Raw genomic sequence first — 6,497 nt, forward strand, 5'->3', positions numbered from 1 at the left:
TTTGGATGCGAGAGAGAGAGAGAGAGAGAGAGAGACGAAACTCAGAATGAATAAAAAAACATGTGATATTAGAGAGAAGGGTATAATGGTCATGCAAAAAGTGTGAAAATACACCTTTTTATCATTTCAAATGTTATGAGGTGACCATTTCATCATATGGAACATTTGAAGACTATTTTATCATTTTTTCTCATTTGTACATTTAAATGGTAGTTTAGTGTTATACTTGATAAAATGGTAAAGGTTTATGCGGCGGCAAGATGGGTGGAAGAAAGCTTAGATCGCGACGCGTTATACTTGGGTTTGCTAGCAGACAAAGTAATCGGTCTGATCTAAGTAGATCAGACGGGTTAATCTTATATCAGATCTATTATCTGGCTTATGGGGGTTCTCATCTCAGATCTGGGGAGATTGAGGGTAGGTGATAGTGGTGGTGCTACTACTACCAGAAGAAAGGCTTTAGCTGACGAAAATAAAAAAACCAGGCCGACGAATTATTTTTTCGTCGGCTAACGTGGACTTTAGCCGACGAAATTTTCTTTCGTCGTCTGAATAATTTTTTTCGTCGGCTATAGTCCGTGAACTTTAGCCGACGAAATTTTTAAAAGTTTAGCCGACGAAAAATATAATTTCGTCGGCTAAAGTGCCTTATATTTGCATATATAGACAACAACTCATCTGGGAAAAAAAAATATACATAGAACCTTCAAACGCAAAAAAGTCGTGAAATAAGATATGACCAGAATGGTGAAATACGTCTACGGTTGAAAAATCATGGTATTCCGGTAAAGTCTCGGTGCCGATAGTTGCGGTCAATGCAATTTACCCTTATTATTTATTATGCTATAGATTTGGCGTTCGGTGTCCGATTGACTATTATGATACCTTTTCGGAAGCGTAACGGCCCTACGAGTCAAACTCATCACTATGCCATGGCATATGGGCCTTTTTGGCCATCCGAGTTCGTTTAGGGCTTCAAAATGCAGTTTTCTTATTTCCAATTAGAGTCGACCGTTTCGATCGAGCCCTTAACGTTGTCAAATCCAGTTGAATTTTTTACCATAGACATATTTTGTCATAATGATCATATCTGACGGTCGAATTTTGGTTTGTAAATTTTAGTCATCGGAATCACGTGTCTACTATTTACCGTTATTATTCCCTATGGGGAGCCCTATCGTCGGAAGGTAAATGTCTCAAAATTTTTATATGGGCAGTTGCGTCTCATCTACGTGAGAGTTTTTTGTGTGGAAGGTTTGACCACACTACGTAATATAGAGGGAGATATGAGCGTTTTCGTGTGATAAGTGACGATGGATTAGGGTTGACCGTTTCGATCGAACCCTTAACGTTGTCGGATCCAGTTGAATTTTTTACCATAGACATCTTTCGTCATAATGATCATATCTGACGGTTGAATTTTGGTTTGTGAATTTTAGTCATCTGAATCACAACGTGTCTACTAATGTTGTATAACTTATTTAGTAGGTTATACAACTTTGTGAACCAACTCTACATAGGAAGCAAAATTATCAAAAATCTCGTGAAATAAGATGTGTTCATAATGGTGAAATACGGCTATGGTTCAAAAATCACATAAATCGGGTAACGTCTCGGTGCCGATAGTAGCGGCCAATCCTATTTACCGTTATTGTTCCCTATGGGTAGCCCTATCGTCGGAAGGTAAATGTCTCAAAATATTTATATAGGCGGTTGCGTCTCATCTACGTGAAAGTTTTTCGTGTGGAAGGTTTGACCAAACTACGTAATATAGAGGGAGATATGAGCGTTTTCGTGAATTTATAGACTTTAGCCGACGAGATATTAAAAAAGTCGTCGGTTAAGGTCAAAATTTTTTTGGCAATAAACCAAATTTGGAGGAAAATTTTCAAAGGATTTTAGCAGACAAAAATATATGAAAAGTCGTCGGCTAAAGTCGAAAAAAAATTTGGCGGCAAACCAAATTTGGGGGAAAATTTTCAAAATTTTCAAAGGAGTTTAGCTGACGAAAATAAAGAATTTCGTCGGGTAAAGTTCTTTATATAGGAGTTTTACCGGAGGTGAATGGTAAGTAGTCTGCTCCAGCGCCTACCCAGCTCCTCCCTCAAGAAGAGGTTAGTTTTCTTGAGGTTAAAGTTTTGTGCTTAATTTTTTGAGTTTTGAACATTGGGTTTTGGAAAGTTGTGAGTTTTTGGTGTGGGGTTTGAGTGTGATTGAATGCTGATGTTGATGCAGGCTGAAGTTTTTGGGTCTGTTAATGTTGATGAAGATAACCGGCCGGAGTTTCAGTTGAAGAGATATGATTACTTTGGTTATAGTGAGGACTTGGGAACTTTTCTTTGAGTGCAAGAAAGTGGGGTGGTGTGAAGTTTTTGGCTTATGATTCATTGAGAATGGTTTGGTTTGGATTCTTGGATAAGTTGAGTTTGATTAGTACTACATTCCCCTAGAATTTGGTAGCTCGATTCAGTGCGTGTGAGGAGAATCGAAGATTTGAAGTTTTTAGGGTTTAAAATTGGGGATTTTTATATTTTGATTCAATTGACATGTTTAGGCTTAGAATTGGGCTTCGACTTCTTCTAGAAAGTTGTTCGAAATGTTGAGAGGAAGATTTTGTCAAATTTTGGTGGTGATTGGAGGTGGCCGAAATTTTCTGCAGTTTTTTTTTCAAAAACCAGCAACTTTAGCCGACAATATTTAAATACTATATTCGTCGGCTATAGTATTTTTTAATTTTTTTTATAAGGTTTAGCCGACGAATTATGGTATGTTTCGTCGGCTATAGTTATTTTTTTAATTTTTTATTACACACTTTAGCCGACGAATATCTTAATTGTTTCGTCGGCTAAAGTCTAGGAAAAAAACCGGTGACATGTTTTTCATCGGCTAAACTGTGGGACTATAGCCGATGACGTCTTCTTTTTCATCGGCTAAAATCATCGCCGACGACCTTTTCCCAACGAAATCTTAGCCGACGAATTAAGCTAACAGGCCGACAAAACTTTTTCGTCCGCTAAGGTGCTTGTCCTGGTAGTGGGCCTAGCGGGCCTTCTTCAAAACCATGGACGGAAGCTGGGCCTTTGTTTTGGATTTTGGCCCATTTTGGGCTGTGTTGGTCTATATATGGGTCAATGTATATTTTTTTTGCTTGTCTTTTTGCTTTGATTTTTGGTTTTGGCTATTTACTGTTTTCAATAAGTAGAGGTGGGTTTTGTCCCGGTTTCAACACCTTGAGTGTCATGTCTGGCTTAGGACGGCAATGAGTTCCTTGCATTGTCAAATGGTCGTTACCTCCTAGTGGCAGGATGAGACCAAGTGTCACCGGAATTTGGTTCTGGTGGAAACATAACGGAAAAAGTGTTCTTATTAGAATTCAATGGCTTCGTGGAAGCGTTAAATTTCCGGTATGTCGCCAAAGTTGTAAAGCTAACGAAGTAGCCAAATATGCACTCCTTGCTAATTGGTGCGTAGAATACATGTTTTGTTATAACTTGGGGTCTAGGCAATATGTTCCCCCCTTGTATTCTTTGGTTTCATCAATGGTTATGGCTTAAGGGTGGTCGTTACGTTCTACTTAAAAAAAAATAAAAATAAAAAAATAAATAAATAAAAACTTTATTCGAAGTTATACTTCCTTTGTACTCCAACTTATTGAAAGTTATAATTCAAGAATCTTCATTTAAAGTCATTTTGGTAACAAATTAATAACTTTACAATCTTACAGTGATTAGACCGAAACCCTCTCTAGGGTTTTGAGAGTAAGGCGGCGGTAGCGCATATGCTTCGCTCCTAGCCATTAGGGACGTCTCAGCGTGGTGAGATTCAAGATATAGGGACGGGCTTCTTGTTTCTCATCCCAGTGATGCACGCGGCAGAGGCTCACATATGTTTGCTATTCATTTTTTGGTTCAGGTTCCAAGAAAGGGCAAAGGCGGGCTATGGTGACGTTATTTCTCCCGTCGTCAACTTTTGTGCAGAGGAGATCGAGTTTTCATGTAGAAGGAGGAGGAGTTGATCTTGCTTCTCAGAGGCGGCTCAACCAGTTAGAGGATATGGGGTCGTGTATGGGTAGGCCGACAAACTGAGGCTGGCGCGGTACCAGTTCTGATGGTTTTGCTAGGGCTCCGATAAGGATTGGCCCAATTCATGGCTTGAGTGTAGTGGGTGTGGCTTGGGCTTCGTGAGCCTTTCCACTCTCCCTCCTCAATCCAACTTAGGTGAGTTTCTTTGCTCTGGGCTTAGGTGACTCTTTTGGGGCTGCAGAAGATCCCTACACAACCGCATTGAAGAGTTTACCCCCTTTTTTAATGGAAAGGTACACCGAAATGGTCTTAAGCCTCAATTCATTGAGCTAGGGTACTTCGGTTGGTTATGTAGGTTATTGCTTTCTAGGCCAAAATAAAGTCCTCTTATGGACAGTAGTTTTGAAGTTAGTATTTCTTTGTAGCTTTTGTAGGCTCTTCGAGTTATATCAGAGCTATGCTCCCGGTTCACCAACTGTTTGACTTGTATTGGAGTTTAACTTCCGCTCGTCCTATTGGTCAATTTAATATATGAGTTTTACGCCCCCGGAGTAACATCCATTTCCATAAAAACTTAAAAAAAAAAATAATAAAATCATTTTTTTTTTTATTTAGGGTGGTGCTATTAACACACCACATATATGATGAGAGCCAATTATTGAACAAGTTCAAGTGACAAACTTGTAAATAAAATTGAAATGTGTGGATAAACACATAGATGTGGTATGTTAATAACAAAAATAACAAAAACGAGTGTGTTAATAATATTACCTTTTATTTAATCAATAATATAAATCAAACTGTAATTCAAATAGAGAGTGCTAGTGTAAAGGGTATTTCTAAAGTGGCTAGCCAAAATGACTTTTTAGTTATTTTGCCTAAAATTTGACTACAAAATAGCTAGCATTACTCAAGATGCTCTTAATCATTTAAGCATTTCTAATAAACTTTTTGGGTCATAAACTTTATGTGCATCATCTCATCCTCCTCTCTCTCTCTAAAAAACCCTAGAGAATAACCTTGTCGCCTCCCTTCTTCTTACCTATCCAGCTGCACCGCGCCGCCGGCCATGACCTCTGTCCTAGTCGGCCCATGGCGGGTGTGGCTGGATGTGTGGTTTCTGGTAGAGATGGTCCTCGGGTTGGAAGCGTTGGCTTAAAAGGCAATGTCTCTCAATTGCAGGCTATGGCTGTTTCATGGAGGTGGGCTGGGATCGGAGAGGGAAGAGGATCTTGCGGTGTTAAGCGGCGTAGCGATCGGATGACCGATTTTGTTTGCCGGCGACTGACGATGGCTTGGTGCGGTTGATGGTGCTCTGAGGTTTGATCCAAGTCCAAGTGTAGATCTGCATCATGGTTGGTGGTAGGGGGACTAATACAATCAGAGTTGGCCGCCGCTGGTCAGACGGCTACGAAGGCGCTTTGGTAGGATTTTGCCGATGATGGGGTAAAGGGATGAAGCAGCTTCAGGTTTGGGCTGAGAGATTTGGTTGCCATTTGGGTTTGACCAATTGCGCATGTTTTAAGGAAATAAGCCCAATGAGGGCAGTTATGTTTTTTACAAGTTACTTTATGTTTTTTGTCATTGAAATACCATTTTGTAATGGTTGAGGGAGGGCTATACCGGTTCTCTATTTTGGTTTTGCTTTTTTATTTTTTAGCAATAGTGGATACTGGTGGGCTATGTCCTAGGGTAAGCACACGCAACGTGCCATGTTTGTCCTACTGAGGCGGAGAGTTATTTGTTTCGTCAAATAGTCGCAACCTCCTAGTTGTAAGATGAAACTTGGGGTCACTGGTTATTCCCAGTGACATCATAGCCGGAAAGCTGATAGATATTGTAATTTATGGCTCTGCATGAACGGTATTTTTCTAGTATGTCGCCAAAATTGTAAAGCAAATGGAGTAGCTAATGATGCACTCTTTGCAAAATGGTGTTTGTTAGAATGCATAAATTTTATAGATATGTCTAATATTAATTTAGGGTGTTCTTACAGTATAGGGTGTTCTTACAGTATAGGGTTTAGACATAAATTGTATTCTAAGGTTTCATTAATGGTTATCGTGTGAGGACTGCTGTTTAGTTCTTGTATTAAAAGAAAATGCTCTTAATCAGTTAAGAATATGGCTGAGCCACATCTACACGACATTAGTCACTGTAGCATCGTCATTGATCTATTTTATGAATTATGATTGACTTTGTAATAAAATAAAGGAACACTCGTTCATCATCGTTTTATTAGTAACAATTTTCTTCCAACCACAATATCTAAGGTTTTGTAACGTACATGCATGATCCATGGTAATGAAGAATTGAACCGTTACAAACTCATCTAGCAATTTGCTAACAGTTCAGTTTTAATATCCAGTAACAACAACTAATATATTTTTTTTTTGAGAATGTATGAAAAATATATGTATGAAATACATGGTGTTTATATAGTGTTTCAGTGTGTATCTATATATATATATAGAG

The sequence above is a fragment of the Fragaria vesca genome, linkage group LG6, assembly GCF_000184155.1.
Source record: "Fragaria vesca subsp. vesca linkage group LG6, FraVesHawaii_1.0, whole genome shotgun sequence".
Classification (NCBI taxonomy): Eukaryota; Viridiplantae; Streptophyta; class Magnoliopsida; order Rosales; family Rosaceae; genus Fragaria; species Fragaria vesca.